Source organism: Scyliorhinus torazame, chromosome 12 (genome assembly GCF_047496885.1).
Source record: "Scyliorhinus torazame isolate Kashiwa2021f chromosome 12, sScyTor2.1, whole genome shotgun sequence".
NCBI classification, from domain to species: domain Eukaryota; kingdom Metazoa; phylum Chordata; class Chondrichthyes; order Carcharhiniformes; family Scyliorhinidae; genus Scyliorhinus; species Scyliorhinus torazame.
Window position 1 is genome coordinate 167400355 of NC_092718.1, and position 23435 is coordinate 167423789.

A 23435-nucleotide genomic window follows, 5' to 3' on the forward strand; every position below is an offset into this window, starting at 1 on the left:
ATATCTCTCCGAGCACTGGCCACTGCACTGCCCGACCCCCTCCACACACACACAACTCCAGGAACCCGGTTGTATCAGGCATGCTAAGGACATGGAACCTGTTCAGGCGCCATTTGAAGCTTGGTGAGATTTCCATAGAGGCCTCCATTTGCAACAACCATAGGTTCACACTGGCGAGGATAGATGCCACATTTGGGGCGTGGAGGGAGGACAGAGGGACACTCTCAGAGTAGAGGATATTTTTGTGGATGAAAGACTGGCGACCCTGGGGTGACTCTTGAGCGGCTCCCAACCCCTGAAAGGGAACAAGCACAGGTACCTGCGGCTGCGCAACTTTCTCAGAAAGGAGACAAAAACATTCCCCAAGAGACTCGGACACACATCCCTGGACACAATGGTAGTGCTGGACTGGGTAGGGGACGACAAATGTAGAGACATCTACGGGCGAATCATAGAAAAGGTTAGGACAAGGGGTAAACAGATCTCTTTCCCCCCCCCCCATCAGCAAAACAAATGTAATTATAAACAATGTAAAGAGTCCTAGCAGTAATTGTAAATACCTATGTAAAGTTGTGTATAATTTTTATTACTAAACGTTAAAAATCCCAATAAGAACACTTTTAAAAAGCGCATGATACACACTAATGTAAGGAAATGATGACACTGGGACTACTGTCACAGACACGGGGGCAGCTTGTGATACTTGTGTTGATGGTGTTATTATTCTGGTTATTATTATAGTTCTTGTATTCTGCAAAGTTTTGATATTAAGTGCAAAAATTCCAATAAAAATATTTTCAATTTAAAAAAAAAAAAGGTTAGATTAAAATGATCCCCAAAATCTATTCAATTATATCTGTGATTTTTTATTTTCTCTGTCTGGAAATGCTGATTAGTTGCCCTTTTTCTTGGCAGGACTCCAACAAATCTGCTGGGTGACCCAATCGCAGAGCGGGACCTGTTTACTGTGACAGTAAATATAAACTCTACAGATGTTTAAAGTAGATTGCAAATTTCCGTACGTTAAAATATTTCACAAGGCCGAAGTTAATTGTTTTCTAGACATCTGACATATTTTGAGTAACACTCCATCGTCTGGGTGACCAATTGTGTTCACTGAAAGTTGGCTGAAACCATGTATGATGGTCAATAATGAACCGTGTAGCTGTTGACACCAGATTATTCACATCTACTCACTCCATGTTTTCTTTCAGAAACTTTTGAGATTAATGATTCATCACCAAATAGTAAAAGTAAAGATAAAATTACTTGGGAACAGTTGGAGCTGTTAAATGGTATTGAACGTTCCTAACTAAAGCCCGACAGCTTTAATATAATTTGATCTGTTGCTGGAAAAAGAGACATGAAGAAGCTTCTCGTCTTGCAATACAAGGGGGAAAACAAACAATTTATAATGCGCAAGAAGGGAGCGATGATTGGTTGGCAAGTGGTCTCTGGTGGAGACGTTGCCGTGGAGAATGCACCAGTTGCTGGTAACTGACAATTAACTACCAAGCATGTCTCTTATCCAGCAATACTCCAGTTCTGTGCTACCAAGTGACTATAATTTGATTTATAAAAATGTAATGGTGAACACCTTTAGATTTGAGAAGTACATGTTGTATAACAGCCATCAGCTCCGACACTGAAAGAGAGGCACTCGTCACGCAGTGGAGGAATTAACCGACCTAAACTGGCAGCCACTTTTCTGTGTATAATCCATTGCCGAGAGCTTTGTTTAATTTTGATTTAAATAAACAGTTTGGTGACTTAAAACTGCCTGGCCTTTGCAAAACTTCAATTAAACGGGTAAAATATGCACAGCTTGGGGCCTGTATAATGGCCTATCCCTGTGAACTGGCGTGTGTTATGAGAACAGAACTCGTTGGCCTTGCTGTTTTACCAGCAAGCTGTTTAATGTTTCACCTTTTTGATCCTGTTTTATAACTATAGATAAAGTACACTTCTTGCTCAGTAGATTATCCTTCATTTTTGGGGAGAGTCAGCATACTAAAAAGAAAGTTGAGGCCTGGTCTAAAGATTCCCCTGCTGGGGACTATTTCCTAACTATAATAACTGTGTGCCATTTCAATGACCCCTCTGCCTGACACCCATTATTCCACTGGGCTCTGTTTGTCATCTTGTCTTTTTATCATTCCGTTGTCCATGTCCGATTCCCTGGCTCTGTTCTTTTAACTGGGAAGAAGCCTCTGGCCGGTTCTGTATTCTGTCTGTGGACGTTTACTTTTATACTCTAAACTTAATTTCATTGATATGATGTGGAGATGCCAGTGCTGGACTGGGGTGGGCACAATAAGAAGTCTCTCAACGGCAGGTTAACGTCCAACAGGTTTATTTGAAAGCACACACTTTCATTGAAAAGCATCTCCGTTCAAAAGTATCTCTTCCTAGAAGCTATTCCTTGCACCCTCGCTGCTGCTCCAGTTCACTGGGACACGTGTCTGTTGAATTCCAAGTTTGTACAAAGCTGGAAAGGAAACGGACTCAATGCTGTGTCCTAGACTCAACCAGAGATACACTGCTGCCCAGTCTGGCGCTGGATGAGCAATCTTATCATATTCAGCCCTTACAATCTACAAAACTGATCCCCTAAGGGTTTCATTCAGCTAAAAACCACTGGCGCAATCATTTATCGAGCACAGTAGGGGTATTGGTGCCAGAAAAATGATCATTTCATCACGGTACTCCACGGCTCCCGGAATATTCGGGTTTTTCCCCTCCCACCAAAGTGACATTGAGCCATAATTTACTGCAACGTACGTCTGCCATTAGTTAGACTTGCCTTTGCATGTTTAGGTTTTTACTTATTGTCGCGTGGCGAGTTGCTGAAACTGAGAGCTGATAACTGCGCAGTGAGGGAAACCAGGCATTTGGTACCTGAGTGAACAGGGCAGGTGGCTGTGCATCTCAGTGTTTCAGATTAAAGGATTGAGAAAGAGGCACGATGGAGAAGGAAGTGTGAACTAGTCTCAGCAAATTTGTTGTCGAATCAGATACGGAAAGAGGGAAATAAAGATTGGATTGACAGAATAAAAAAAGAGAGAACATTTCAACAATTTAATCTTTTACCTCAACTTTTTGGTATCTCCAAAAACCTGAGCGGATGAGACTCCAGACCAGTAACAGTTTATATTCAGGACCAGAGAGGTGGATTGGCATTAATTAACATTTACCATGTATGTAGCGGGGTACTGGTCTTGTAATGACATGATGACTTTCTGTGGCAAGTTTAAAGTCACACACACCTGGCAAATACAGTGACTTTCCACCAATCAGTGGTGAGGCAGACAGCAAAATGTTTTTTCAGTGAAGCTAATGGTGGAGCAGTGCCACTTGGGCGGTAACTTTTGGATTCCTTCGTATAATCATACATCTGCCTTGCCTGAATTTGCTAAAGCATAACTAACGAGCGGCATTAGCCTCATGATTATTTTGACAGCATATTATGGCTCATTAGGGCCAGCACTGGCTGAGTGACACATGAACAAATTGGAATTTTCAGCTGTTTTGGTTCACCTTCCATACTGTCACCTTGCTTGAATGGCACAGCCGGAAGGTGGTGAGCATGGCTGCCTCACAATGCCAGGGACACGGGTTCAATTCCGACTGTCTGTGTGGAGTTTGCACGTTCTCCCCATCTCTGCGTGGGTTTCCTCCAGGTGCTCCAGTTTCCCCTCTCAGTCCAAAGACGTGCAGGTTCGGTGGATTGACCAAACTAAATTGCCACTTACAGTATCCAGGGATGTTCAGGTTCGGCGAGGTTACGGGGATAGGGCGGGGGAGTGGTAGAATGTTCTTTCAGTGAGTCGGTGCAGATTCGATGGACCAAATGGTCTCCTTCTGCACGGTCAGGATTTTAAGGAACAGTTGTTTTGGAGAAACAACTTATTTAGGGTCCAAGTTAAGCAACCTCCTAAAAAACATGGACCTTTCCTATAAGAGTGTCTAGACAGGCAACGTTCCAGAACGGATGCTGGTTAGCAAGGAAACCTCCTTCTGAAATCAGAAAACCTCCTTCAATAAGATGGGTTCTCCACTAGGAATAAGCAGCACTGCCAGATCAGCAGGCCTCCCAGTTCGAGGAGCTGCTGTTCTTAACCTCCCCACTCTCAAACCACCATCCTCTACCATTATGGAGAAGGGAATTAACAATTGAGTGGCTTTCCTCATAATGGCAACCTGTCTGCTCTGTTCTGTGATCTACATTTATTTATCTAGTGTCTTCAATGTAAGAAAAATACCCAAGGAAAATCAGAGCAGGAAGGAACGTCAAACAGTAGGGGCAAGATTCTCCACTCCCGCGCCGGTTAGGAGAATCGCCTGGGCCGCCAAAATTTCCAGGGACGCCGGTCCGACGCCCTCCCGCGATTCTCCCAAGCGGCGTGAACGGCCCCGTCGAGTTCCGCAGGCCGGAGAATCGCCGGAGACACCCAAAATGGCGATTCTCCGGCACCCGCCCTATTCTCAGGCCCGGATGGACCGAGTGGCCAGGCCAAAACGGCGGGTTCCCCCCGGCGCCGTCCACACCTGGTCGCTGCCGTCGGGAACAGCGCGGGAACGCTGGGGGGGGCGGCCTGTGGGGGGGGAGGGGATCCTGCACCGGGGGGTACCTCAAATGTGGCATGGCCCACGATCGGTGCCCACCGATCGTCGGGCCGTCCTCTCTGAAGGAGGACCTCCTTCCGCGGCCCCGCAAGATCCATCCGCCATCTTCTTGCGGAGCGGACTCAGAGAGGACGGCAACCACGCATGCGCGGGTTGCGCGGGTGACGCCAGTTATGTGGCGCCGGCCGCGTCATCTATGCGGCGCCGCCTTTACGCAGCAACAAGGCCTGGCGCGTGTAGGTGACGCGGCCCCGATCCTAGCCCATTGTCGGGGCCTGAATCGGTCGGGATAGGGGCCGTTTCGCGCCGTCGTGAACCTCGACGGCGTTCAGGACGCCGTGGGCACTTCGGCGCAGGAGTGGAGAATCCCGCCCCTCTAGATGTCTGGAAAGTTAGAAGATGTCACTCTCTTGAGTGGGGCTTCTCACTGATGCCTTCTCTCGTTGAACAGCCGATCACTCTCCATTCCAGCACTGAGAATGACGTGCTGAGTAAGGTACAGGGTGTAGCGGGAGGGAGGGGCGGTGGTCTTCTGGAGGCTAGGAAGCAAACCATGCCATCGGGAGGCTAGAAAGGAAAGAAACTAAACAGTTTCGGGACTGAAGGGGTTAGAGGTGGAAAAGATGTTAAGTTCTCACAGGACTTTCAGCAAGTGCAGAACATAAACCTGATTAAATAGGAGTCAGTGGAATTTGCATAAGAGACTTCAATAAATCAGTTGTGAAATAAAATGCTTTCCTTCTGCCAGACATGTAATCTCCTTTCTGCTGTATTTACTGAAAGATATTTGGACAGGTTATCCTAGTTAAGCTGGAAATCTGGGTAACAGAGTTCTAAAGGAGTGACACAAAGACACAACACGGCTACAAGCATGGATATACTGCTAGAAAAGCTCAGGAGGCCCGAGAAGATATGTTAAACAATATTTAATTTGTTAACATAGAGCAGAAATTCAATGGTCCCAGTGGGGTTAGGCTTTTAAAGGGCGTATTTACGAGCCCCGGTTGGGCGGGCTTCCGCCCACGAGCGGGAGAGCTCGTAGTCTACGTGTCTACCCGGAGAGATCGACCAGTGCGTCCCCGTGGGTCTCGTGAGGTTTATTGTAATTACAAATCAAACGCTTGTGAAATTTCTACCGATTTAGGTCACCTGATGCACTGCTTGTTTCATAATTAACGTTTGTTTTACTTTTGTGATGACGTTTGTAAATCTCTTACGTCCATGGTTCCAGTTACAGTGTCTCGTACCCAGTCAGGTAAAGCTGTTGCTACTCCGTGCAAACCTTGTGCTTCCAAGCACAGAAGAAATCTTGTACTTGCACAGTGCCCTGTTCAATCTCCCACTGCCACACAGAACAAGGTTGTCAATTAGTGCAATAGGACATTAGCAGCTGCATGGAGACTGCCCATTTTAATACTTTTAAACACTTGAGATTTGTACATTAGTCAAATAAAGACAGCTTTTCCCAACGTGCTTTCATTCATGCTGATTTCCCTCCTCCCACCTCTGGATTGTAGCAGTGTGACATTTTTCTGGTTGGGATGACTGCGGTTTATTACGTTTTAAAGTTCTTTCTTCCCCCCCCCCCCTTCTCCACACTTATATTTTATCCAGCTGAGACTTCCGGGTGCGGCGATGACCAGCTGAGTCGCACGTTTCAGCAGCTCCCGGTGGAACGGACTTTTGGGCTCTTAATAAGAGCCCCAACGGCAATTTTAACGGCTAAAAGTACTGTGCGGTGAACCAGAAGGGAATCCCCCCTGGATACGGATGAAAAAAGGAGGGGAAGGTGGCCGGATTGCGGTGGATCCTTTAGAGCAGCGGCAAGGAAGGCAAGCAAAAACCAAGATGGCGTCGGAAGGTGGCAGTTTAATATGGGGCCCTGAACAACACGAGTTTTTGAAACGCTGCGTGGAAGAACTCAAAAAGGAAATGAAGAAGGAGCTGTTGGCCCCGATATTACAGGCGATTGAAGGGCTAAAGGAGGAGCAAAAGACCCAGGAGCGGGAGCTTCGGGTCGTGAAGGCAAAGGCTGCCGAGAATGAGGACGACATACAGGGCCTGGTGGTGAAGACGGAGATGCACGAGGCACACCATAAACGATGTGTGGAAAGGCTGGAGGCGCTGGAGAACAACGCGAGGAGGAACAACCTAAGGATTCTTGGTCTTCCTGAAGGTGCGGAGGGAGCGGACGTCGGGGTATATGTGAGCACGATGCTGCACTCGTTAATGGGAGCGGAGGCCCCGGCGGGTCCGCTGGAGGTGGAGGGAGCAGACCGAGTGATGGCGCGAGGACCGAGAGCAGGAGAAATTCCTAGAACCATAGTGGTGAGATTCCTCCGTTTTAAGGATAGAGAGATGGTCCTTAGATGGGCAAAGAAAACTCGGAGCAGTAAGTGGGAGAACGCGGTGATCCGCGTATACCAAGACTGGAGTGCGGAGGTGGCGAGAAGGAGGGCGAGCTATTATCAGGCCAAGGCGGTGCTTCACAAAAAGAAGATAAAATTCGGAATGCTGCAACCGGCAAGACTGTGGGTCACATATCAAGGGAGGCACCACTACTTTGAGACGGTGGATGAGGCGTGGACTTTTATCATGGAAGAAAAATTGGAATGAGCGGGTTATTAAAAAAAAAAAGAACGTTTGAAACAAAGTGGTGGGGCGAGTATGGGGGGCGAAGAGGGGGGTAAAAAGGGGGGAAAGAGGAGTTTTATGTTATTAATCCTGCGATGTGGTAACTTTTCTCTCTTCCACAGGAGGTGGTGGGGGGAGGAAAGGAGGTGGAGGAGATGGGGCGTTGGCCATTGGGGGCGGGGCCAAGGGGGAAGCGCGGGCTCGGTTCCCGCGCTATGATAATCATGGCGGGAATAGGGAAGCAGGAAGGAGGGGGCGTCGCACGGTGCGAGCCGAGGTCACGTGGGGGAAGCCGAGGTCGGCCAGAGTTTGCTGACTTCTGGGAGCAACATGGGGGGTGTAACTACGCTAGTGGGGGATCTAGCGGGGGGGGTGGGAGGGGGGGAATTATAGGGCTGCTGCTGCTGGGCAGAGGGGGGAGCTGGTATGGGGTGGGATGGGCGGGGGGGGCACCGTCTGGGGGGACACAGCTGCGTGGGAACCGGGTGAGGAGCTGGAAAAAGGGGATGGCTAATCGACAAGGGGGGGGGGGGTAAAAAGCCCCCCAACCCGGCTGATCACGTGGAACGTGAGAGGGCTGAACGGGCCGATAAAGAGGGCACGGGTACTCGCACACCTTAAGAAACTTAAGGCAGACGTGGTTATGTTACAGGAAACGCACTTGAAACTGATAGACCAGGTGAGACTACGCAAAGGTTGGGTGGGGCATGTGTTCCATTCGGGGCTAGATGCGAAAAACAGGGGGTGGCTATATTAGTGGGGAAGCGGGTAATGTTTGAGGCAAAGACTATAGTGGCGGATAGCGGGGGCAGATACGTGATGGTGAGTGGCAAACTACAGGGGGAGACGGTGGTTTTGGTAAACGTATATGCCCCGAACTGGGATGATGCCAATTTTATGAGGCGTATGCTAGGACGCATCCCGGACCTAGAGTTGGGAAAGTTGGTAATGGGGGGAGATTTCAATATGGTGTTGGAACCAGGGCTGGACAGGTCGAGGTCCAGGACTGGAAAGAGGCCGGCAGCAGCCAAGGTGCTTAAAGATTTTATGGAGCAGATGGGAGAAGTAGACCCGTGGAGATTTAGCAGACCTAGGAGTAAGGAGTTTTCGTTTTTCTCCTATGTCCACAAAGTCTATTCGCGAACAGACTTTTTTGTTTTGGGAAGGGCGTTGATCCCGAAGGTGAGGGGAACGGAGTATACGGCTATAGCCATTTCGGATCACGCTCCAGATTGGGTGGACTTGGAGATAGGGGAGGAAACAGAAGGGCGCCCACCCTGGAGAATGGACATGGGTCTAATGGCAGATGAGTGGGTGTGTCTCAGGGTGAGGGGGTGCATTGAAAAGTACTTGGAACTCAATGATAATGGGGAGGTCCAGGTGGGAGTGGTCTGGGAGGCGCTGAAGGCAGTGGTTAGAGGGGAGCTGATATCAATAAGGGCACATAAAGGGAAGCAGGAGAGTAAGGAACGGAGCGGTTGCTGCAAGAACTTCTGAGGGTGGACAGGCAATATGCGGAGGCACCGGAGGAGGGACTGTACAGGGAAAGGCAAAGGCTACACGTAGAATTTGACTTGCTGACAACGGGTACTGCAGAGCCACAGTGGAGGAAGGCACAGGGTGTACAGTACGAATATGGGGAGAAGGCGAGCAGGTTGCTGGCCCACCAATTGAGGAAAAGGGGAGCAGCGAGGGAAATAGGGGGAGTGAGGGATGAGGAAGGAGAGATGGATCGGGGAGCGGAGAGAGTGAATGGCGTGTTCAAGGCATTTTATAAAAAATTATACGAAGCTCAACCCCCGGATGGGAGGGAGAGAATGATGGGCTTTCTGGACCGGCTGGAATTTCCCAAGGTGGAGGAGAAGGAAAGGGTGGGACTGGGAGCACAGATTGAAATAGAGGAAGTAGTGAAAGGAATTAGGAGCATGTAGGTGGGGAAGGCTCCGGGACCGGATGGATCCCCAGTTGAATTTTACAGGAAATATGTGGACTTGCTCGCCCCGCTACTGATGAGGACCTTTAATGAGGCAAAGGAAAGGGGACAGCTGCCCCCGACTATGCCTGAGGCAACGATATCGCTTCTCCTAAAGAAGGAAAAGGACCCGCTGCAATGCTGGTCCTATAGACCTATTTCCCTCCTAAATGTAGACGCTAAGATTCTGGCCAAGGTAATGGCAATGAGGATAGAGGATTGTGTTCCGAGGGTGGTCCATGAGGACCAAACTGGGTTTGTGAAGGGGAGACAGCTGAATACGAATATACAGAGGCTGCTAGGGGTAATGATGATGCCCCCACCAGAGGGGGAAGCGGAGATATTGGTGGCGATGGATGCCGAGAAAGCATTTGATAGAGTGGAGTGGGATTATCTGTGGGAGGTGCTGAGGAGATTTGGTTTTGGAGATGAATATGTTGGATGGGTGCAGCTGTTGTATAGGGCCCCAGTGGCGAGTGTGGTCACGAATGGACGGGGATCTGCATACTTTCGGCTCCATAGAGGGACAAGGCAGGGATGCCCTCTGTCCCCATTATTGTTTGCACTGGCGATTGAGCCCCTGGCAATAGCATTGAGGGGTTCCAAGAAGTGGAGGGGAGTACTTAGAGGAGGAGAAGAACACCGGGTATCTCTGTATGCGGATGATTTGTTGTTATATGTAGCGGACCCGGCGGAGGGGATGCCAGAGATAATGCGGACACTTCGGGAGTTTGGAGAATTCTCAGGATATAAACTGAACATGGGGAAAAGTGAGTTGTTTGTGGTGCATCCAAGGGAGCAGAGCAGAGAAATAGAGGACTTTCCGCTGAGGAAGGTAACAAGGGACTTTCGTTACTTGGGGATCCAGATAGCCAAGAATTGGGGTACATTGCATAGGTTAAATTTAACGCGATTGGTGGAACAAATGGAGGAGGACTTCAAGAGATGGGACATGGTATCCCTGTCACTGGCAGGGAGGGTGCAGGCGGTTAAAATGGTAGTCCTCCTGAGATTTCTCTTTGTGTTTCAGTGCCTCCCGCAGGTGATCACGAAGGCTTTTTTCAAAAGGATCGAAAAGAGTATCATGAGTTTTGTGTGGGCCGGGAAGACCCCGAGAGTGAGGAAGGGATTCTTACAACGTAGTAGGGATAGGGGGGGCTGGCACTGCCGAGCCTTAGTGAGTACTACTGGGCCGCCAATATCTCAATGGTGAGTAAGTGGATGGGAGAAGAGGAGGGAGCGGCGTGGAAGAGATTGGAGAGGGCGTCCTGTAGGGGGACTAGCCTACAAGCTATGGTGACGGCCCCATTGCCGTTCTCACCGAAGAAATACACCACAAGCCCGGTGGTGGTGGTGACTTTGAAAATTTGGGGACAGTGGAGACGGCATAGGGGAAAGACGGGAGCCTTGGTGTGGTCCCCGATAAGAAATAACCATAGGTTTGTCCCGGGGAGAATGGATGGGGGATTTGGAATATGGCAAAGAGCAGGAGTAACGCAACTGAAAGATCTGTTTGTGGATGGGAAATTCGCAAGTCTGGGAGCGCTGACCGAGAAATCTGGGTTGCCCCAAGGGAATGCATTCCGGTATATGCAACTGAGGGCTTTTGCGAGGCAACAGGTGAGGGAATTCCCGCAGCTCCCGACGCATGAGGTGCAGGACAGAGTGATCTCAAAGACATGGGTGGGGGACGGTAAGGTGTCAGATATATATAGGGAAATGAGGGGGAGATTATGGTAGATGAGCTGAAAGGGAAATGGGAAGAAGAGCTGTGGGAGGAGATTGAGGAGGGGCTGTGGGCGGATGCACTAAGTAGGGTAAACTCATCGTCCTCGTGTGCCAGGCTAAGCCTGATTCAATTTAAGGTGTTACACAGGACGCATATGACTGGAGCACGGCTCAGTAAATTTTTGGGGGTAGAGGATAGGTGTGCGAGATGCTCGAGAAGCCCAGCGAATCACACCCACATGTTCTGGTCATGTCCGGCACTACAGGGGTTCTGGGTGGGGGTGACAAAGGTGCTTTCGAAAGTAGTGGGGGTCCAGGTCGAACCAAGCTGTGGGTTGGCTATATTTGGGGTTGCACAAGAGCCGGGAGTACAGGAGGCGAGAGAGGCCGATGTTTTGGCCTTTGCGTCCCTAGTAGCCCGGCGCAGGATACTGTTGATGTGGAAGGAAGCCAAGCCCCCGGGGGTGGAGACCTGGATAAATGACATGGCAGGGTTTATAAAGCTGGAACGGATTAAGTTCATCCTAAGGGGATCGGCTCAAGGGTTCACCAGGCGGTGGCAACCGTTCGTCGAATACCTCACAGAAAGATAGAGGGAATGGAAAAGAAGAAGGTAGCAGCAGCAGCCCAGGGGGGGGCGGGGAGGGGGAGGTGAGGAACCAGAAGGACTCTCAGGGTTGTTAATATATATGTATAATATGTATAGGTCGTTGCTATAAATAATTGTATATTGGACTGTTAAATCATATTTTTGGAGAGTGTTTATCTGAGACAAGGCAGTTGCCATTTAGTTTTAGTTTTCATTTTTGTTATATATTATTTATTCTTTGTTTATAAAACAGGTCATTGTTATTTATACTGTTATATTATTGTGTAAAGGATACACAATGTACTGTGATGGTTGACCAAAAATTTTCAATAAAATATTTTTTTTTTAAATTTTTTTATCCAGCTACTACTTTAACTACATCCTCCTATAGATACAAAATGAAGTTATTTGTTTGCTCTCCTGTGTTGGATTCTAATGATCAAATTCTTTTATAGCTTTTCCACCCCTTTCTCTAGCCTCCTCCAATCCTACAACTCTCCCAAGAGTTGCTGCGTTGTAGCTAGCTTGTTGATAATTTCTTGAATTGCCTCTATTACATATCTTTTTTTTTAAACTACTACATGTCCAAGGAAATGTATGTTGCTATTCTTGGGAGAGAGGGGTCAAAGAAGGTGAAAAGTCACTGATCAGTGATCTGGGATTGAAATTATGCTGTTGTGGACAGTGTGTTTCAGGTAAGCTCCACCTCTGGGGAAGATTTTTAAGGAGTTTTACTTTGCATGTGACATACCTGGGCATACTGAGGGTCTGAAATGAAAGGTGTTCAATTTTCCAAACATTTGACATCACTCCACGAAGACAGAAATCTGTCCCAAAGGAAGATATTGACCCAGCCTGAGTTGTTAAGGAGCTGTTGAGCATGGTTAGGGGAGAATTAAATGAAGGCTATGTTGTTGCAATCGGTAAATGCATTCAGCATCCGCAGTTGATCCATTCAGACCAGGAAAGTTAGCAGGTCAGTACCCAGGTGTTTATCTTCTCAAATGGGGATAATCCAGAGGGTGCACAAATTTTACAGTCATTGGATAGTAATCAGCCAGAATGCAAAATGGAACCAGTGATCAGGAAGAATCTGGGATTTTAGGGAGTGTTTTTAAAAAATTAGCAATAAAATAGGTAAAATTATATGAGTAAGTAAGTTACAGGATCAAATGGAGTTTAGACAATGGAGGGAATGTACAGTTTAAATTGTTTCAAATTTTGCTGTCGCATTGTTTTATTGAAATTATTAGTAAAATAAGCACAAAGTATTCTTGATCGAGTGGATTTATTGCTGTAATACTAATGTTTATTTCATTGTTACAGTATTTTTATTAATTTAACATCAGTGTTTATTTCAGTGTTAATATATTCCAATATTTGGAATTATTTCATTGTTTGCAGTTCACACACTGTGGCAAACAGAGCTGGTTATAGCCCTGAGAGGCAGGCATTTCTGTGAACCTGGCAACAAACTAACAGGGAGGCTGTAAGAAATGGTGATGAGCTTTGAGTGCTGGAGCGGTTAGCTCAGTGGCTGGATCATGATACGGAGCAACACCAACAGCCCGGGTTCAATTTTCATACCGACTGAGGTTATTCATAAAGGCCCTACCTTCTTAACCTTGCCCCTCGCGTAAGGTGTGGTAACCCTCTGGTCAAATTGCCACCAGTCAGCTCTCTCTATCGAAAGGGGAGAGCAGCCGATGGTCCCTCTCGGACTGTGGCAACATTTATTTAACATGAGGTGGAGGGGAGTGTTTACGGAACACTATTCACCTGTATTTCCCGTCTGTGTTTTTTGTATGCCAACTGTGGTTAAACTGGTCGCATTCTTGCTTTTGAGTCACACGGTGGTTGATTCAAGACCAGAGATTGGAGCACACACTGCACTGACGTGTCAGTCTGGGTTAATGAAGGAATGCAGTGTTTTGAGATGTCGCCTGCATGTTGAATGAAGCACTCCACTGAAGCTTTGTCCGCTAATTAAAGTGGGCGTCAAGAGTCTTTGGCTGGAACTTCCTGTATGTTTCATGGATCCAGGATGCAAATAAAGGTGAAAAATAGATACACAACCAAAATAATTTTGTGCGCTTTGGGCGCATTTTCATTAGGCCCAAATTGCCGCCATCTTCACTCCAACGCATGTCTGCCCATAATAATGGAGCTGCCCCAAATTACAGCGCCAAATCTGAAAGTTTCCTGCAAATCGCCCAAGGCTTTATTTAAATTATGACCAGATTTCCAAGCATGCAGGCGCCTCTAATCACCTGAGGTCGGTACAAATTAGTTTCTACAGGAATCACCAAAACCATTCACTTCCTGTGCACATGGCTCTTATGTCTTTACCTTGCTCAATAATATACTGCAGGGGGAAGAGAAGCAGAGTCAGGAGACTTGGAGACTGAAATACCACAGACCTAAGTGCCTGGCCTACAAAATATATAAACATTGACACTTCAGGAAGATGTTTGCTGTATTTTGCAAGGAGGTCATCCACCATCTCAATAATTTGCTTGGTAACTAGACCTGTGTTTGACAGGTAAGAGTCCTGTTTCCATAGGACTGGGAAACTTAGAAGATTTGGAATATCCAGGTTAGAGCAATGGCAGCGATCATCGAGCTTCTAGAGAATTGCTGTCATCCCCAGAGTGCTCAGGCAGCTCAATAGACTGTGTCATTCAGGGGGCTCATCTTCAGAAGCCATAAAGCTACGCGAACAGAAAGAGTTGCCACTTCCTTCACATCCAGGTGGTCTACGACACCTGGTTGCTTATCCTGCAAGTGAACACACAGCTCATCTTTGTACGCTGCTGGACATTGCATTTATAGTAAAGCCGCCATAGTCCCAGATGAAGATTGGCTGCTGCCCCCTTTGAGGGGGAGAGCTGACTGGTGGTGATTTAACCTGAGGATCACCACACCTCAGATGAGCGGCAAGGTACGGTAATTGAACCCGGGCTGCTGGGCTTGCTCTGCATCACAAGCGAGCTGTCCAGCCAACTGAGCGAAACAGATTGAAGGTGAGGAAAGAGGTGATCAGGAGCGGCATTGGGGTGCTGAATATCCACGTGAGCTGGTTTAACAGTCCTGGGATGTCTTGCAACACTCCCCAGAGAGGAGAGACAAGGTTATGGAGTAAGGGGTTAACATCAGATGCGCACATGATGCTGAAACAATAATGATGTCATCACATGACTAAGAAGCAAGAGCGACCTGGAAAGAGGAGAAACTCCAACCTCGCGTTGAAAAGGTGTGAATACTTGCTGTAAATAAAGAGAAATGGCTTTGACAAACTGCAGACTTGAGCAGCATTATTTGGAAGAATAGACTATTCACAAAATCCCCGTCTAGACCTCGGCTCCACAACAAAATGGGGAAAATGGCAGACATGTTGGCGACTAGGGGCTTTTCACAGTAACTTCATACTTGTGACAATAAAAGATTATTATGTTGAACAATAACTGCCTCAGTGTTTACAGTCGAAAAGGAGGATAACTTGCCGGAAGTCCCAAAAAAATTAATAGTGATAGAAGACGGGGATTTAATACAATTAAGTACAGCAACACTAACTAGGAAATTAATGGAACTAAAGAGTGACAAATGCCGAGGACCAGACGGTTACTATCTGAGGGTGTTAAAGGATGTATGGGAGCATTGTAGATGCCCTAACTTTAATCTTCCAGAGTTCCCTGCATTCAGGACTGGTCCTTCTGGATGGGGAAAATTGAACATGCCACATTGGTGAAAGGGGGAAACCAGGCAATTTCAGACCAGTTATCCTAACATCTTGTGGTGGGGAAATTGCTGGAGTCTATAATCAGGGATGGGGTAACTGAACACCTTGAAAAATTTCAATCCATCAGGGAGAGCCAACATGGATTTCTGAAAGGAAGGTCATGCCTGACTAACCTTATTGAATTTTTTGAGGGGTAGTGGACAGGGGAATGTCTGTGGGTGTCATAATAATCTTTATTCGTGCCACAAGTAGGCTTACATTAACACTGCAATGAAGTTACTGTGAAAAGCCCCTAGTCACCACACTCAGGCGCCTGTTCGGGTACACTGAGGGAGAATTCGGAATGTCCAATTCACCTAACAAGCACGCCTTTCGGGACTTGTGGGAGGAAACCGGAGCACCCGGAGGAAACCTATGCAGACATGGGGAGAATGTGCAGACTCCGCACAGACAGTAACCAAAGTCTAGAATCAAACCCGGGTCCCTGGCGCTGTAAAGCAACAGTGCTAACCACTGTGCTGTCACCATAATTTATATGGAGCTCCAGAAGGCATTAAATAAAGTCCCACATAAGTGACTGTTAACTAAAGGTGGGAGCGCAGAAGGTTGTGGGCAAATTATTGACATGGTTTCTTTTTAAAAGAGTACACAATTATTTTTTTTTCCAATTAAGGGGCAATTTAGCGTGGCCAATCCACCTACCTTGCACATCTTTTGGGTTGTGGGGGTGAAACCCACGCAGACATGGGGAGAATGTGCAAACTCCACACGGACAGTGACCCAGGGACGGGATTCGAACCCGGATCCTCAGCGCCGCAGTCCCAGTGCTAACCACTACACCACATGCCACCTTTAAATTATTGACATGGTTAGGAAATTGGTTGAGTGGCAGGTGACAAAAGAGTGGGATAATGGATAATTACTCTAATTGGCAGGAGGTGAGTAGTGGTGTACCACAGGGATCTGTGTTGGCACCCCAATTATTCACACAATTTATTAATCACTTTGATGATGACATAGAAAGTCAGATATCCAAATTTGCGGATGATACAAAGTAAGGTGGCATTGTCATAGTAGTAAGCTCCAAGTGTTAGCCTAGATGTTAGCATGAAATTGCAAAGAGATGGACAGACTAGGTGAATGGGCAAAATTGTTGACAGATGGAATTTAATGTGAGCAAGAGTGAGGTTAGCCATTTTGGACGAAAAAAAAAAGGATAGTGCTGAGTACTTTCCAAATGGAAAGAGGTTAAGTGCTGTAGATATCTAAAGAGAATGGAGGTTCAGGTGCATAGGTCCTTAAAATACTAGGAACAAGTGCAGAAAAATAAACAAAAAAGCTAATGGAATGTTAGCCTTTATATCTAGAGGTTTGAAATATAAAGACACAGGCGCTATGCAGCTAAACAAGACTCTGTTTAGACCCTACTTGGAGTACTGTGAGCAGTTCTGTGCGGCTCACCTCAGGAAGGATATTTTGGCCTTGGAAAGAGTGCAACATAGGTTTACAAAAATGATACCTGGATTACAGGTGTTGAGTTACGAGGAGAGGTTACTCAAAAACCTGCTTTTGCTGGAATTTAGAAGCCTAAGAGGTGATCTGATTGAAATATTCAAGATATTAACAGGGAAAGACAGGGTAGATAAAGATAAACTATTTCCACTGGTTGGAGATTCTAAAACTAGGGGGGCATTGTCTAAAAGGAATTAGACCATTCAGCAGAGATGTTAGGAAGAGCTTCTTCACTCAAAGCATTTCTTGCTTTGTAGAGGTTTGGAACTTGCTCCCACGAAATGCAGTTGAAGCTAGATCAATTGTTAATTTTAAATCTGAGACAGATCGATTTTTGTTGAGCAAAAATATTAAGTGATATGGACCAAAGGCAGGGAGATGGAGTGAGATCATAGATCAGACATGATCGCATTGAATGGCGGGACAGGATTGAAGGGCTGAATGCCTACTCCTGCTCCTATGTCGCTAAGAAATGTGGTGGCAGCCAGTAAGAGACCCAGCAAACCTTCAATGGAAGACACAGGGCTGGCAAGAAAAGAGCTCATCGAAGGAGGACAAAAGGAAAAATATATATAAGACTCACCAGGACTTCAAAACTGAGGCACAGAGCCAGAAACCAGACATCAGTCAGCAAAGACCCGATGCAGTAAGCAGCAGCACAGAAGCAGGAATAAATTGGGAGGGCTCTGGAGAAGCATGGTTCTGAGAGTGGTCTTGAGGATTTCATTTTCGAATGCAGAAGGCTCGCAACAGGTCATGAACTGGGACAGTTGGAGAAAAAGGCTGTCGCACAATCAATCACTCATGAGACGAGATGAGATGGAGTCAATCGATGGCTTTATTACACAGACCTGTTCCCCAGCAGCAGTTACAGAATGCGGCTGCTGGGAGAACCCGGGCTCTTATACTCCGCCTTATTGGGTGGAGCCAGTAGGTGCCGATCCAATCGGGACCCAGCGTCTATCCACCAATAGCCTCTCGGCATCACAGGGTACCGTAATACCCCTAATGCATACCACCACATTCATCCCTTGTTAAAAAAGAACTGGGCGGGGGTAGTGGGCCGTATGGTGGTAGGGATTTACAGAGTCGGTACCTGGGATGCCACTAACACAGCGGCTATGCTCCGATATCAAACTACCAGTATTGTTTACAATGCCGCTTTTACTGGGCAACTGAATTATTTAGAAGCATTTCTTGCTTTGTTATAAAGATTCGATGAGTCGAATGGGTGCCCTGGTCGTCCTCGCCGATCGTCTCAGCCCCGGTGGTGATGCAGGCGCTGGCTCGGGCACCGTTGTCTCTGGGAGCATAGTGATGTCTCTTCCTGCTTCACTACCCCTAGGTGGGACCGGGGGAAGGACCGATCCACCCGGGAAGGGGGCGGCTGTGGGGTGCGCCGGTGGGAGGGAGGGGGTGATTGGTGTTGGGGGGGGGGTGGAGCTCCGGCGGGCGCCAGGTCCCGCAGGGAGACCATGAGGGTATGCCACGTAGGCGTATTGAGGGTTCGCATGGAGGAGATGAACCCTCTCGACCAACGGGTCCGATTTGTGCGCCCGCACATATTTTCGGAGCAGGATGGGTCCCGGGGCTGCCAGCCAGGTCGGGAGTGACGTCCCGGAGGAGGACTTCCTAGGGAAGACAAGGAGGCGTTCGTGAGGTGTTTGACTTGTCGTGGTACAAAGCAGCGACCGGATGGAGTGGAGGGCGTCCGGGAGGACTTCCTGCCAGCGGGAAACTGGGAGACTTCTGGACCGTAGTGGGGGACCCACTGGGCGTAATAAGAGAAAAAGCCCAGGCAGCGTTTCAGGGCCTTGTAAGAGTGAGGGAGGGGGAACTCCATGAGGGGGCACATGCGTGCAGGATCGGGGCCTATAACTCCATTTCGCACTACGTAGCCGAGGATGGCTAGATGGTCGGTGCTAAACACGCATTTTTCCCTGTTGTCTGTGAGATTCAGGGCGTTTGCGGTCTGGAGGAATTTACGGAGGTTGGCGTCGTGGCCGCAGATGGTGACGTTATCGAGGTACGGAAACGTGGCCCGCAAACTGTACCGGTCAACCATTCGGTCCATCTCCCATTGGAAGACCGAGACTCCATTAGTGACGCCGAATGGAACCCTTAAGAAGCGATAGAGCTGCCCATCTGCTTCAAAGGCAGTGTATTTGCGGTCGCTCGGGCAAATGGGGAGCTGGTGATAGGCGGACTTAAGGTCCACCGTGGAAAAGACCTTGTACTGTGCAATCCGGTTGACCAGGTCGGATATGCGGGGGGAGGGTACGCATCCAGCTGCGTGTACCTATTGATGGTTTGACTATAGTCTATGACCATCCTCTGCTTCTCCCCGGACTTTACAACTACCACCTGGGCTCTCCAGGGACTATTGCTGGCATGGATTATGCCTTCCCTCAGCAGCCGCTGGACTTCTGACCGACTAAAGGTTCGGTCCTGGGCGCTGTACCGTCTGCTCCTAGTGGCGACTGGTTTGCAATCCAGGGTGAGGTTCGCAAACAGGGAAGGCGGGTCGACCTTGAGGGTCGCGAGGCCGCAGATAGTGAGTGGGGGTATAGGGCCGCCGAATTGAAATGTTAAACTCTGGAGGTTGCACTGAAAATCCAATCCCAGGAGTGTGGCAGCGCAGAGGTGGGGGAGGACGTAAAGCCGGTAGTTCTTGAACTCCCTCCCCTGCACCGTGAGGTTCGTGATGCAGAACCCTTTGATCTCTACGGAATGGGATCCTGCTGCCAGGAAAATCTTTTGATTACTCGGGTGGATCGAAAGAGAACAGCGTCTTACCGTATCGGGGTGTATAAAACTCTCCGTGCTCCCAGAGTCGATCAGGCAGGGCGTCTTGTACCCGTTTATGAGTACCGTCGTTGTTGCCGTTTGGAGCATTCGGGGCCGCGACTGGTCCTGGGTCACCGAAGCCAATCGCTGTTGCTGCATCGGGGCGTTTTCCTCAGGCCCCATGGAGCCGTCCATTCCGGGGTCCTTAGCCGTCAGCCAAGATGGCGGCGTCCACGTGTCGCACACGGTCGGGGGTGGACAAGATGGCGCCGCCCATTGATCGCACGTGGCCGGAGGAGCACAAAATGGCGGCGCCCATCCCTTCCGCAGGGAGTCCAGGACCCAAGATGGCGGTTCCCGTTGGCCGCCCATAGATCGTTGGGGGAGTTTGGGTTTGGGGTCCTGGTTCTCCCCCGGAGATTGCGGCGACCCCCGGGCCTGGCACACCACTGCAAAGTGCCCCTTTTTGCCGCACCCTTTGTAGAGGGCTGAGCGGGCCGGGGGGTGTTTTGTTTGCCCGCAAAAGTAGCAGCGGGGCCCCCCCGGGTAGTCTGGTGCTCTGGCAGCACAGGCCTGCGGGGGGGTGGGGTGTGCCGGGGGGTCGGTCGCGGCGGTGGTCCACGGTGCCCAAGGAGCTGCCATGCGGTCGGGGGCGTAGGCACGGACGTTCTGTGATGCCACATCGAGCGAGGCAGCGAGGGCCCGTGCCTCCTTGAGGCCTAGTGGGTCTCTTTCCAGCAATCGCTGGCGAATTTGGGACGAGAGCATACCTGCCAGGAAAGCATCCCGAATTAGTAGCTCCGTATGTTCATTAGCCGAAACCGGCGGGCAGTTGCAGTTTCTCCCCAGTATTAACAGCGCACTGTAGAATTCGTCCAACGATTCCCCGGGGACTTGCCGTCTCGTCGCGAGCTGGTGGCGTGCGTAGACCTGGTTGACGGGCCGAACGTAGATTCCTCTCAACATGGCGAGCGCTGCCTGGAAATCGCCCGCGTCCTCTATGAGAGTGTAGATTCCCGGGCTCACTCTGGAATGCAGGACCTACATTTTCTGGTCTTCTGTAGGTACGCAGGTGGCCGTTCGGAGGTATCCTTCAAAACACGCTAACTAGTGTTTAAAAGTGGCCGCTGAGTTTGCCGCGTGGGGGCTGATTCGCAGACACTCCGGAGTGATTCAGAGCTCCAGGTCCTTTAAAGTTTGCGTAATAAATTGTAGCACAATCAATCACTCACGAGACGAGATGAGATGGAGTCAATCGATGGTTTTATTACGCAGACTTGTTCCCCAGCAGCACAGTTCAGAATGCGGCTGCTGGGAAAACCCAGGCTCTTATACTCCGCCTTACTGGGTGGAGCCAGTAGGCGGCTGATCCAATCGGGACCCGGCGTCTATCCACCAATAGCCTCTCGGCATCACAGGGTACCGTAATACCCTTAATGCATACCACCACAAAGGCTTACAAAGTACAGAACTGCTTCAAGATTATACAAAAAGGCTCAAACAGATTACATTGCAACCGTTATCTATCAAATGACAAGGTCCCGCTGGAGCAAATTTAAAAGTCAAAGGCCCTCTGGAATAGACTGAGAAACCTTCAAACCTTCCTGTGTCGTTCAAAATCAAGAGGGTTATCTGCTAAGCAGAAAGGCATGCCTAAAACTGAAATTCATCTATAAAGTGGATGAAGTTGTTGATGGGAACCACAGCAGTACATTTCAAAGTGAATTTTCAAAATTGTTTACGGGCTAAGGGAAGTTAAAGATTAAATACCATATCACCCTATCAGCTAATGCTAAGCCAATTTGCGTTTTTACCTCGAGGTAAGTCACTCTTCGACAAAGTCAAGGATGAAATTGAAAAGGTGCAACAGCAAGAGGGTATCTCACCAGTCACCATGCCAACAAAATGGCGTTCAGCAATGGTTACCATCCCAAAGTCAAACAACTCAGTAAGAGTCTGCGGGAATTTAACTCAACTAAACAAATTAGTGGAAAATAAGATTCACCAGATGGCTTCTGTAGATGACAGCCTTGCCAAACCAGCTACAAGTATTTTATTTACCAAACCAGAATCGAACAGCATATTTTGACAATTGCTTCGGGACAAAGATTCCAGATCGCTGACCAGTTTTCCAACACCATTCGCTCATTATTGTTTCAATAGATTAATTATTCAGAATTACATCCACTCCTGAAATTGAGAACAATATCTCAAACCCTGGAAGGCATGGAAGAAGTAGATTGCCGTATGGACAACATACTTGTACATGGACCCATGAAAGGAAGAACATGATCGTTGAGTTAGATCAGTCCTGAGAGTTTCACAGGATTGCAACATTGAATGAAAAATGTGAATTCACCAAACCGATGATTAAATTTCTAGGTCGCATTGCACAAGCCTCTGGAATAACAGTTGAACCACAAAAAACAAAGGGAATCAGAGTTCCCGCAATCCAGGAACATTACCGAGCTTCAGATGTTCCTCGGGATGATAAACCCTGTAAGCATGTTCCAACCAAATTTAGCAGAGGCAAATGAACCTTTCAGACAGTGTTGAGACAGGGTCAACACCGTGCTGGAATGTGGACCAACAAAAAGATTTCACAGGATCAAAATCTTTTCATTTTCTCTGACATTTGAGCACATTATGACACAGAGCTACTGGCCATAGTAGCAGTAGATGCACAGTTACAGGTCTTTGAGTACAGAGAGACCCTGTAAATATAGACTCGTTTACTATGCCCCAACGTCACTCGAAAACAAGATGTCCTGCAATTGAGAAGGAAGAATTGGCAGAAATGTGGGTGTACAAAAAGTTATTGGACTATGTCATGGGGTCGCATTTCAAAATTGAAACAGATCATAAACTGCTAGTCACTCTTCTGAACATGAAAGAGATTGTGAAGATGCTGCCTAGAATCCAATGGTTCAGATTAAGATTAATGAGATATGACTCCATAACAGAGTACGTTCAAGGGAAGTACCAGATACAGTATTGAGGTTCCAGTTGAATGAACTAATCTAGAGGATTTGCATTTCATTGAGGAGGTGGAGGTATATATTTAAGTGTCCCTATAAGAAAATACTATCTGGAAGGATGGCCAGACTGTACTAACAATTCAATACTACGGCAATACTTTGAACAGAGACAGCATCTCACAATCATTGAAGATTTCCTAGTCTTTACTGCAATAATAGTCATCATGAGAACAAGTCAGCTTGACACTCTTTAAAAACTTCACCATGTTCGCCTAGGGATGGCAAAATGTTGAGCAAGAACCCAGCAATCAGTCAAGCGGCCAGCCATTCTTCATTCTATAGAGGAAGAGAGTTTTAATTGTCTTACGTGTACAGTAAACAGCCAAGAGGAAGAACCACCATCATCGTCTACCTTTCCATCAAGGTTGTGGGAGTGGCTGAGAATGGATTGATTTTGTTTTGAAGGCAAAATATTCCTTACTGTCACTGATTACTACTCCAGGCAGACTGAAGTGAACAGATTGCACAGCATCACAGCGGAAACAGTCAGACAATCACTGAAGCGAACAAAGGCGACACATGGCATTCCAGACATTGTGATGTCAGAAAATGGTCCGCAATTTGGTAATGATGTTTTCCAAAAATCTTTTGAAGGCATACAGATTCATTCATCTAACCAGCTCACCTTGTAATCGTCAAGCAAATGGAGAAGCTCAGAGAAGTGTTAGGACTATCAAAGTTGATGAAGAATTTAGTTTTTCCGAGTTACCAAACCCCTTTGCTTAAAAAGTGGTTTCTCACCATCTGAATAGTTAATGGGAAGGCGATTGCAACAGAAACTAAAACCTAAATAAACATTGTTTTAAGTTA

General features: G+C 47.9%; 1 protein-coding gene across 3 annotated transcripts in view; it reads left to right on the forward strand.

Moving 5' to 3' along the window:
* Nucleotides 1-23435, forward strand: part of fkbp6 (FKBP prolyl isomerase 6) — a 134172-nt gene that overhangs the window by 92923 nt on the left and 17814 nt on the right. For 2 of the 3 annotated variants that reach the window (XM_072469325.1, XM_072469327.1), the window contains one exon: nt 916-1776. The exons of the other annotated variant lie outside the window; for it this stretch is intronic. The gene's annotated coding sequence lies outside the window, so the exon portion shown is untranslated. Of the gene's footprint in view, nt 1-915; nt 1777-23435 lie in introns of those variants that run through there. 3 annotated transcript variants of the gene reach the window in all.